This window comes from Schistocerca nitens, chromosome 9 (genome assembly GCF_023898315.1).
Source record: "Schistocerca nitens isolate TAMUIC-IGC-003100 chromosome 9, iqSchNite1.1, whole genome shotgun sequence".
NCBI classification, from domain to species: domain Eukaryota; kingdom Metazoa; phylum Arthropoda; class Insecta; order Orthoptera; family Acrididae; genus Schistocerca; species Schistocerca nitens.
The window spans coordinates 152,330,214-152,342,348 of record NC_064622.1 but is presented as its reverse complement, the minus strand read 5'-3'; the positions used below and the strand labels follow the sequence as shown (position 1 = coordinate 152,342,348).

Genomic DNA, 12,135 nt, shown 5'->3' with positions numbered 1-12,135 from the left:
AATTTCTATGTGAATAATTTTTGGTAGAAATGTCAATATGTGCAAATGTTCTGTTTTATTTAATGTATTTGGTTGCTGTTATGTCAACTGCTGATCCTCACTTAGGGTTCTTAGTTATCCTGTGTGTAAAAGGTAGTGTGGTTCCCCTCGAGAACGGAACTTAGTAGCGCGCAAGGTCTGGTTGGCCTAGGTAGAAAAGGTGGAACAAGAGCCAGTCGGGGACGAGCTACCAAACTGTGCACTGCCCATGTAAAAGTTGTGTATTGTGCTGGTTCCGAGAGAGGCTTTTCCTGCCGCTTACCAATGCCTCGGATGGATGGATAAATAGTTGGAACTATTCTGGAATTGGTATCTATCATCGCCACCAAGAAGGGACAGAGTCCAGCAATTCTTCCTGCAAATCCACCTACCAATATGCAGCTGCCACCACATTGCGCAATCATTATAATGGAGCACTATAGTAATGTATAGTGAAGGATTAGCTCATTGGCTGTTTTAGTGTGCACAAATATAAGGTAACTAATATACCTACCTTGATTTTTTCCCTATCACAACGCCTCTCAGGTTCCTCTCCATTTGAACTATGATTACGGAGTGTCCTAGTTTGTGGAAACAATGAAAGCCTCAAAGTCAAATATTTAATCAAATAATGTTGTTTGATCTTTGGTAAGAAGAGAGTATTCAGATTTACTGTGGGTTTAGTGAAATTGTGGGAGGTAGTAACTGTAGTCTTGTGAAAGCCTCCCAGTCCAATTTAAAGTTTTTTGGAGTTTCAAAGTCACCTATTTAATCATGTACTTGAAAGTAGAAGACTGTGGTAATAAGGACAATTTGCTGTTTCTTTTAAAAATTAAATTCTTAAACTGAGACGTATAAAGTTTAGCTTAGTTAATGATCATAGTGTTGCCTGTAGTAAATTTTAAAAGGTGAGTCAGTTTCTTGTAAATTTGTCAACATTGTGTCTCACTGCAGTAAAAGTCGTGAATTGCAGTTGTGGAAAGTTGGATGCTTGCTAAGCACTTGTTTCTTTTGGGTATTAAAAGTGCATATTAATAGTGTAATAAGATCCACAGGTTATCCTTTGCCACTATTTATGAAAACAATAATTTCTTTATTCAAAAGACAGCGAGAAGTAACCTGTTAGTGAATTCCATTTAACTTTCATTCTAACTGGAATAGTATTTAGTTGAGAGATATTTAACCTGTGACCAGTTCATAATTTTGCAGTGAACTGCATTTGTAATTTTATGTCAGCTAGGAAAATATTTGAACAATAATACTGAACCTATGTCCAATTAATGATTCTGCAGTAAATATTAATAGTAATGTTATAAAGACCATTTAGTTTGAATAAGCCCGGAAAGTAATAGTGCGTTTCGTTATCTGTTATATTTATGCAAATAGTTTGTTCTGCTCTGTCAGCTTCCAATCTTAACCGTGAACATATGCAGGTGTCAGAGTTCATTGCACTCACATGTGGCAAAATGTAGGTTGTGTTTGTCCGTTGAAGTTACTCATACCTATTTTCTTGAACAAGAATGTTAATCATTCTCTTGCCTAATTATGCTGGCGACCGTTTTCTTTATTCTTTAAACAGTGTAGATAGGCAATAATTCGTTTGTTACTGTTCGAATATTTACGTAATTCTGGCTTTTATTTCCGAAAAGCCACCTCCGTTACGTACAACACGGTCAACATAACAAAATTCCTCTCTGAGGATAACACTGCTCTGTTGCGTTATACCATAATTGGTTTGTTTCACAGCCTGCCTCCAACTTTAAGGTTATGGTGCAGCAGTAGCAGACGGAAGTGTTATACGTGGCTTTTCCGTGACAGGACTACACTCCTGGAAATGGAAAAAAGAACACATTGACACCGGTGTGTCAGACCCACCATACTTGCTCCGGACACTGCGAGAGGGCTGTACAAGCAATGATCACACGCACGGCACAGCGGACACACCAGGAACCGCGGTGTTGGCCGTCGAATGGCGCTAGCTGCGCAGCATTTGTGCACCGCCGCCGTCAGTGTCAGCCAGTTTGCCGTGGCATACGGAGCTCCATCGCAGTCTTTAACACTGGTAGCATGCCGCGACAGCGTGGACGTGAACCGTATGTGCAGTTGACGGACTTTGAGCGAGGGCGTATAGTGGGCATGCGGGAGGCCGGGTGGACGTACCGCCGAATTGCTCAACACGTGAGGCGACGTTATCGCCAGTGGTCGGCGGAAGGTGCACGTGCCCGTCGACCTGGGACCGGACCGCAGCGACGCACGGATGCACGCCAAGACCGTAGGATCCTACGCAGTGCCGTAGGGGACCGCACCGCCACTTCCCAGCAAATTAGGGACACTGTTGCTCCTGGGGTATCGGCGAGGACCATTCGCAACCGTCTCCATGAAGCTGGGCTACGGTCCCGCACACCGTTAGGCCGTCTTCCGCTCACGCCCCAACATCGTGCAGCCCGCCTCCAGTGGTGTCGCGACAGGCGTGAATGGAGGGACGAATGGAGACGTGTCGTCTTCAGCGATGAGAGTCGCATCTGCCTTGGTGCCAATGATGGGCGTATGCGTGTTTGGCGCCGTGCAGGTGAGCGCCACAATCAGGACTGCATACTACCGAGGCACACAGGGCCAACACCCGGCATCATGGTGTGGGGAGCGATCTCCTACACTGGCCGTACACCACTGGTGATCGTCGAGGGGACACTGAATAGTGCACGGTACATCCAAACCGTCATCGAACCCATCGTTCTACCATTCCTAGACCGGCAAGGGAACTTGCTGTTCCAACAGGACAATGCACGTCCGCATGTATCCCGTGCCACCCAACGTGCTCTAGAAGGTGTAAGTCAACTACCCTGGCCAGCAAGATCTCCGGATCTGTCCCCCATTGAGCATGTTTGGGACTGGATGAAGCGTCGTCTCACGCGGTCTGCACGTCCAGCACGAACGCTGGTCCAACTGAGGCGCCAGGTGGAAATGGCATGGCAAGCCGTTCCACAGGACTACGTCCAGCATCTCTACGATCGTCTCCATGGGAGAATAGCAGCCTGCATTGCTGCGAAAGGTGGATATACACTGTACTAGTGCCGACATTGTGCATGCTCTGTTGCCTGTGTCTATGTGCCTGTGGTTCTGTCAGTGTGATCATGTGATGTATCTGACCCCAGGAATGTGTCAATAAAGTTTCCCCTTCCTGGGACAATGAATTCACGGTGTTCTTATTTCAATTTCCAGGAGTGTATTTGTTCTGTTGGGGCATAGTACGTAATAAGCCAAACTTGGTATTTGATTATATAAGCTACGTAACTCCAATTGCAGTGTTATAAACTGACCTTTTTCCTGCGACCGACGTAATACGCCTGTTTGTTCCTGAGGATGTCGAAGGCTAGCTGCTATCATTCTTTCATTAATGTACTTCTTGTAGCATGCTTCATGCACCATCACTTCACTGTGCGTTTTCAAAAACGGGTGTGAGTAGACTCCCTGCGTTTATCACTACAATCGATAAGTGTGCTCAATCCTTTCTTTTTCACATTGCGTCCACCACTAACCACAGTTTTTTCGCAAATGAAACACAAATTCATGTCAGACATACTCATTTTCAGCACCACAACATACACTGAATGGAAGCGACTCCATACTGTAGGACCCTTTTTGTTGTGTGCTAATAGCTGTCAGCGCGCTGTGAACAATCACCAGAGATAATCGCCTTCCGCCCGCCAAAGAATAAATACGCTTTTGTCTGCTAAAGAACAATTCCTACATACTTTTTCTTGTAACTGATTATTAACGTCAATCAACTGTAGAAAATGTACGGCACCTGCATGCAATCGTATTACATATTGTAACACAAATAAACTTCACTTAATCCGACGTGAAAGCATTCGTAGTTACTGAATATGATGCTGTTTGTCCTGTGCCTGCAGCAGAGTGAGATGGTAAATTCCAATGAATAACATGATGAGTAATATGTTTATACTACACAAACAGAAACTGAAATAACAGTGTTCAAAAATTAGGTAATTTGCCATTTTGCTCGAATTTTGAAAAATTGATATTTTTTAACGCGCTGTAGCGCCTTAGATACTGGGAGTAGAAAAAAATGGTAGGAATCAAATTTGTAGAGAATTTTGTGGAAAAGAAAATAGACGTCAAAGCGATAGGTGCAAATGAAACAGATATTTTGAAAAAACTGAAAAAAGTCCGAAAGTTTCGAAGTTTTTTGACTGCAGAAAGTTTTCCCAAGAGAAATTTTGTTGGCAGAACTTGGTTTTCTAACCTTTCCAACAATATGAACGAGTTAAAAAAATAAAATCTTCTACCCCATCTTTTGCAAGGTACAGGCTTTTTTTCTGACAGTTTCACAGGACTATTAGATAGCGGGGTCCCGAATTAGATTCCCGCCTACTCGAAGATTTCTTCGCTCGCGGGCGGGGTGTTTGTGTTGTCCTAATCATTTCATCTCACTTTCATCACACTGCCGAAGCGGCCTCAAAGAGAAAGACTTGCACCAGGCGATCGAAAAACCTTGGACAGTTATGCTGTACGATCACTCCATTCCAATGAAAATGTTTGAATACAATTAGTAATATAAAATCAGCTATTGGGTGGATCTAAACTTGAATAAAATAGTAATACATAACAGAAGATGTAATTAAATGTGACGGTTTTTAGTTTAGTAGTATTTGTTTCTAATCATCATTATGTCCGGTTAGGGGGGCGAGTTACCTTGTGAGAAAATTTCAGAGATAACTCATCTAGTACAGGTGTGTTTACTGAGAGTATGGTGGCAAAATATTCCCATAGAGCCGTTAAACGCCACTCACCATTGACCAAACTGTCACTGAGGTGTCAAAATTCTTAACATAGTGATATGCACATAAACGGATGGCGGTAGTATCACGTACACAACGTATAAAGGGGCAGGGCATTGGCGGAAATGTCATTTGTTGTGAAGTTGGTGGTGGCTCTATAATGGTGTGAGCTGTGTGTGCATGCAATGGACTGGGTCCTCTGGTCCAACTGAACCGATCAGTGACAGGAAATGGTTATATTAGGCTACTTAGAGAGCGCCTGCAGCCATTCACGTACTTCATGTTCCCAAACAACGATGGAATTCTTGTGGATAACAGTGGGCCAAGTCACCGGGCCACAGTTGTTTGGAATTGGTTTCAAAAAACATTTTGATCAGTTTGACCGACATGAATCCCGTCTGAAATTTATGGGACGTAGTGAGAGGTCAGCTCGTGCACAAAATACTGGACCGGCCACACATTCTCCATTATGGACGGCTATAAAGGCAACATGACTCAATATTGTAGCAGGGGCGGGGGTTCCGGGGCTCGGACCCCCTATAGCAACTAAATGAAGTTACACATGGCCTAGCTGCCGTGTAGTGTAATTGAAAGATATTGATTTTCAATCATACGGCCAAAAAGGTATATTTATGCTGTAAAAACTGAAGCCAGGAATTCCATGCACAATTGAGTCAAAAATGCCTGTATTCGTGCACTATCAAACGACCAGACATGCACAATTAAAGGAAAAATATGGAATACTAGGATTTGTTCTTTATTTGTGATGCCTTTTGTTTTTCAAACAATGTACTTGAACCATTTTTTTACGAATTCTCCAACGACTAGGCAAGACATATGGGTTGAGGCGCTGAGCTAGCAACCAATGGATTCAGAAGGCGAGGTATTTCGAACCCATCTTGTAAATGGGTTTCTGTGGTTCAATTGGTGATAGATCTGGAGAATGTGCTGGCCAGGGCAGCAGTCGAACATTTTCTGTATCCAGAAAGGCCCTTACAGGACCTGCAACATGCGCTCGTGCATTATCCTGCTGAAATGTAGGGTTTCGCAGGGATCGAATGAGTAGTAGAGCCACGGGTCGTAACACATCTGAAATGTAACGTCCACTGTTCAAAGTGCGGTCAATGCGAACAAGAGGCGACCGAGACGTGTAACCAATGGCACCCCATACTATGACGCCGGATGATACGCCAGTATGGCGATGACGAATACAAGCTTCCAATGTGCGTTCACCAGGATGTCGCCAAACACGGATGCGACCATCATGATGCTGTAAACAGAACCTGGATTCATCCGAAAAAATGACGTTTCGCCATCCGTGCACCCAGGTTCGTCGTTGAGTACATCATCGCAGGCGCTCCTGTCTGTGATGCAGCGTCAAGGGTAACCGCAGCCATGGTCTCCGAACTGATAGTCCATGCTGCTGCAAACTTCGTCGAACTGTTCGTACAGAGGTTGTTGTCTGGCAAAGGTCACCATCTGCTGGCTCAGGGATCGAGATGTGGCTGCACGATCCGTTATAGCCATGCGGATAAGATGCCTGTCATCTCGACTGCTAGTGATACGAGGCCGTTGGGATCCAGCACGGCGTTCCATATTACCCTCCTGAACCCGCCGATTCCATATTCTGCTAACAGTCATTGGATCTCGACCAACGCGAGCAGCAATGTCGCGATGCGATAAACCGCAATCGCGATAGGCTACAATGCGACCTTTATCAATGTCGGAAACTTGATGGTACACGTTTCTCCTTACACGAGGCATCACAACAACGTTTCACCAGGCAACGCCGGTCAACTGTTGTTTGTGTATGAGAAATCGTTTGGAAACTTTCCTCATCTCAGTACGTTGTAGATGTCGCCACCGGCGCCAACCTTGTGTGAATGCTCTGAAAAGCTAATCATTTGCGTATCACGTAATCTTCTTCCTGTCGGTTAAATTTCGCGTCTGTAGCACGTCATCTTGGTGGTGTAGCAATTTTAATGGCCAGTAGTGTACTAGCCACGAACCAACTGATAAATGATGAACAGAAGAATACAAGATAAGTATAAAGTGAATTACTAGAGAACATGAAAGGAAGTTCAATACCAGGAAATTAATTTCAGCTGAGTTCTTCATTACTAACATGTTGCAGTACATGAGTGTGTCAATAGGTGAGTAAAGAGGAGGAGGTTAGAGCAGTATCTAGTTAGATGGAGATGGTGATAGTCCACTGCAGCTGCAACATCTTCAACTTTTTGACCATACTATTTATTAATGTTGACATCTTATTTAATAATACCCTAGAAACGATGCATTAAAATGTCATGCTTGGTTAGGGTGTTGTAGAAACAGTATCTGAGAAACGTGTGATATGTATCAGGCTCGGATTCTAACATAAAGCGGAAGGGACAGCATAATAGCCAACTGAATTTCTCTCTACAATTATGCAATCGTATGGCAAATGCACAAAGCTATCACCTGGAACCCCCATAATTATGCACAGTCATTTGAAAGTGCGTTGTCTCGCAATCACGATTTAAATCGTTTTGAGATATGATCTAGGCTAAGCTCTCAGTGCATGTTACTGCTACAGGTATACATAATAAGCTAAGTTTTTGTAAAATAATTGTGTTGAAAGAGCGGCCACTTAACGACAAATTACCATGTTCATTGGAACACTTTGCGTAATAATAATTTTTATGGAATGGATTGTTGGCGAAAATGTCGGCCACTGAGGCCAATAGTCACACTCAAAATGGTTCAAATGGCTCTGTGCACTATAGGACTTAACATCTGAGGTCATCAGTCCCCTAGACTTAGAACTACGTAAACCCACCTAACCTAAGGGCATTACACACATCCATGTCCAAGGCAGGATTCGAACCTGCGACCGTAGCTGCCACGTGGTTCAAGACTGAAGGGCCTAGAACCGCTCGGCCACAGCGGCCGGCCTAGTCAATCCCAAATAAAACTTTTTTCTGCATTTCTTACTGATGTATAGGTGAACAAATATTTAACCCGGGTCCTCGGCTGGGCAGTCAGCCGAGCTGACCACTCAGCTGCAGCGGCAGACAATAAGTACAATAATAACCTAATAACAAATGAGATTTATTAAATAAAAATAATATATTCTTCCCCCACAGTGATGGTGTACACACATAAGCGCTGAGGAGACATTCCATCGTGGTATGCGTGTGACACCGAAGTACGAGTAGTGAAGGGTGGCGGCATGGCTTTCAAAACTCCTGCAACCACCTATCCAGCTCCAAGGAATAAGTTCAGTTATTTACATATTTTCAGTAATTTTTTTACCTTGAAGACAGTATTTTTTTCGTCGTGACAGTTAAGGTGTAGCGACGTACAGCATTTTAACTGACCGAGAGGAAGAACCTTCCTCATAAATTCAATATTGAGACTAGAGTGGCTGTAAAGGACAGGACTGCTTATCTCCAGAAAATATTCCCTACGTTGAGGCAAGGGTCAAGTGTCCAGAATGTGAAATCGACCCTCAACAACGACCGGCTGTTGTTGAGGGCGAGAACGACTAGTTCTGAGAAAACTGTACCTGAATTTTTTTGAATCACCCTACTTTTGTCGATAGTAATGCTGAATTTTATATTAGAAAAATGAGAATCACGCATTTTATTTTTTACTTTCAGATTGTAAAATGTCTGTAAATAAAGTCTCTTCTCACGCGTCGTGCCCAAAAGCCACTTCAGCATTTTTCAGATTGTTGATTATTTAGGAAGTTGTTTTTAACCAAAGAAAATAAAGTTGAAAAGGCAGGAGAGCAGCCTGTGGATAGACCCTGTGATTTTAAGGTTTCTATATCGACTGCAGCTTAAAATATCGTCAAACTTTAGAGTGGCCGTTATCCCCATCCATTCTCTACCCCTGGTACCTGAACTGACAAGACACTGGGAACAGCGTATTCTGACAGAACTGCGTGCTCCACAATAAACGCCAGCATTTTTTTTTCCCCACAGCGTTCGCTACACAATTCATACTGAATAACTGAATACTTCCATACCTTTTGATGTTATCTTGGAAACCGGAGATGGCGGATGAATGCTGAAACATTAAAAAGAAAAATTATTTATTACTAACAATTTCAGACTTATTCGTAGCAACATGAAAAAATAACACAGCTGATATGCGAAGGAATAAAACTTGATTATTATATTGGGAAGATAAGAGAATTACACTATGTTACATTACGTTTGTCGTAAGCCATGCAGAGAGGCACTAGGAACTAAGTAGAAGTGAAGGCCATATATTAAATATTTGTATGGTGAATTAAAAGGACTTAAAATTATGAAAAACTGTTACATTACAGAGCTAACTATAAATGTAATATAATGTAGAACATTAATTTCCAGTTTCTGTGAAGTTTATCTTCAGTGGAGTAGGACGAGTTCTCCAGTTGAAGCTTATTTGATTAATTATTTGACCATAATGGGTTGAGAACACCGCAGGCGATTTCACATATATCACTAAGTAAAAGACGGTAAACAATTTTTTTCATGAACGCGTTAAGTCATCGTAATTGGTTTCAGGTTTCAGCAAGGCTTTCTTGTAAAATTTGACACTGTTCTGCTCCTATAATATAACAGAATATTCATAATTTTCTAATCTTCAGAAGCTTTTACCTTATATAAAAGACCTGTACAATTTACCTATTAGAGGAAAGTTTTTCCTTATACATTGTACCATAGCTGTCTACATCCATGATATGAAGCATGCTGATCATCATCTTGACTAAAGAGAATATGGCTGACTTGTCAACTAGTGATTCTATTGGTTGCACAAAATGGCAATATGGTGCAGTAATGGCATACTTCAACAACTATGACGTACATTATAGCAAAGATTTTTTTTTCATTTTAGCCTAGTTAGTATGGCAAGTACACGTTTAATCTTTAAAAAAGTGTGGCAATGTAAACTGAACGTTTTTCCATACGAAGAAAGTGTTATATCAACTAACTAGCCTAGCCATGATAGTTACATAGTCCCTTTATCTGTAAAGCAATATGTAAGTAACACATTAGATTTTAAAAAATGTAAAAGAAGTTAATTATGTCCGAGCCCTCAAAATATAGCCACAGTTTAGAGAGAAGTATTGAAAAACCGTTACTTCCTCTTATCCCTAAATGAAAAGTCTGAATGCACAATCATGAAGCCTTCAGTCCATCAAATGTCGGGCATGCATCCGCGCAAATAAAATTTCCTCCACTGATATTTCAGCCGCGTATCGTCCAGCCATCATCAGAGTGAGTCACAAGACTGACAAGATGCCAAGCGTGGCCTTATATGCTCCATCGCAGCGGTACTGCGCATGCGGGTCACAGATGCTGTTTGGCGGCAAAGAAGTACACTTACACATGCGCCGCCTGTCAAATGTTTTTGAATATTGTGTGTGTGGGATGCAGGCAAATGTGCATTATAATAAAGAGCACACACATAGGGCAAAAACGCATTACATCTTAAGAAATTAGTATCTTCTTCCCAATCACATACCTGCATTCTAGATTTTTGCATTGAAGGCTCTACGAATTTGTTGTGGAGAAAATCCAATCGATTTAAAAATGCTCTTGAGGTATCTGAGCTCTTCTTGCAAATTTTAGAGCAACATATAGAAGCACATGCATGTGAGCTGCAACTGTGTGAACCATCGAAGATACACACTCTTATTACAGCCAGATAAGTCAGCTGTGGCCAAAATTTTTATTGATACAGGGCATTCCATGAATTACAGTGATATGACGATTTTAACATCCACCTCTTCCTTTTGGGAATTTGTCTTCAAGGAAGTTATAGAGATTAGATTAGCTAATAATTTAATAAATACCTACAGAGCGATTTTGCTTTGAAACTAAATAATGGCACTTTTATAATCGTACCTGTGTATAGGTCACCATTGGGAAATTTTCAACTACTTTTGAAAAACTTGGATTCTTCGTTGTGCTATCTGTCGGACAGAGGAAAGCAAATTATTGTTTGTGGGGACTGCAATGTAGATCTTCTGAAAGAGTCCGATGGAAAGTTTGACCTTGAAGTATTACTTAGTTCTTTGAACTTGACATCAGTTAGGCGTATTGGTTTTCCTACTCAGGTAGATCAAGATAAATTTAATCAAATAAAAACTTCTCCTGTTAAGAATGGTCTGTCTGATCATGTTGCACAGCTAGTTACAGTATATGAGATACCAGTAATTCAGAACAGTCCTCCAAAATAGTGTATTCAATTAACAATTTAACAATTCAAAATTTTAAGGAAAGGTTGCAACAATTAGACTGGGATGAGGTATAAAGATAACATGATGCTAATTTAAAATTTAACCTATTTCATGATACCTCTGTGAGTATATCTTAAAACAGTTTCCCTTAAGAAAATAGGTAAATATAATTTAAGAAACCATGTAAAAAGCTATGGCTTACTAAAGGGACAAAAATATCTTGTAAACAGAAAAGGGAAATGTATCTTATATGTAGGTGGAATAATGATCCCAAAACAGTGAAACATTATAATAACTACCGCACTTTATTAAGAAAAGTTTCAAAAAGTCCAGAAGTATGCGCATTATGTCTGAGATTAGCACATCTGATAAAATTAAAACAATATGGAATACTGTCACAAGGGAAACAGGGCAACTGAAAATATGGGGAGACTGTATTTCTATAAAACACAATGAAAAGTTTGTTAACAAGAAGTCAGAAGTAGAAAACATTTTTAATAATCATTTTTAAGTGTTGTAGAGAAAATAGGATCCAGCTATTCATTAGAAAATGCAAGGCATTATATGGAAGAGGCAGTACCTATGCAATTTGATAGAAGTGAAATTCAAGCCTCCTCTCCTACTGAAATTAAGAAAATAATAAATTCACTCAAAAGTATAAGCTCACATAGAATTGATGCCATTTCCAACAGAGTACTAAAAGCTTGCTCCCAACAAATAAGTAGGATTCAGTTACATATGTAGTAGCTCACTGAAACAGGGCATTTTTCCAGATAGACTGAACTATGGTATTATTAAACCATTCCATAAAAAAGGGGTAGATCTGTTGCTAACAACTCTCACTTCTAAAAGCTTTACCCAAAATTCTTGAAAAAGTTATGTATTCAAGAGTAGCATCTCACATTTGTAAAAATGAAATACTAGCAAAATGTCAGTTTGGTTTTCAGAAAGGCTTTTCAACAGAAAATGCTATATATACATTCACTAAACATATATGAAATGCATAGAATAGCTAAAGATCACCCATTGGGATAATATGTGATCTCTCAAAGGCTTTTGATTGTGTGAATTATGTATTTCTTCTAGATAAGCTTAAGTACT

The 12,135-nt window shown here is 40.9% G+C and overlaps 1 protein-coding gene across 3 annotated transcripts in view; it reads right to left on the bottom strand.

The window, feature by feature from the left end:
• LOC126203811 (TWiK family of potassium channels protein 18) overlaps positions 1–12,135 on the bottom strand; it is a 1,380,696-nt gene that overhangs the window by 1,011,593 nt on the left and 356,968 nt on the right. For all 3 annotated transcript variants that reach the window (XM_049938180.1, XM_049938179.1, XM_049938178.1), the window contains exon 2: positions 8,830–8,870. The gene's annotated coding sequence lies outside the window, so the exon portion shown is untranslated. The remainder of the gene's footprint in view (positions 1–8,829; positions 8,871–12,135) is intronic.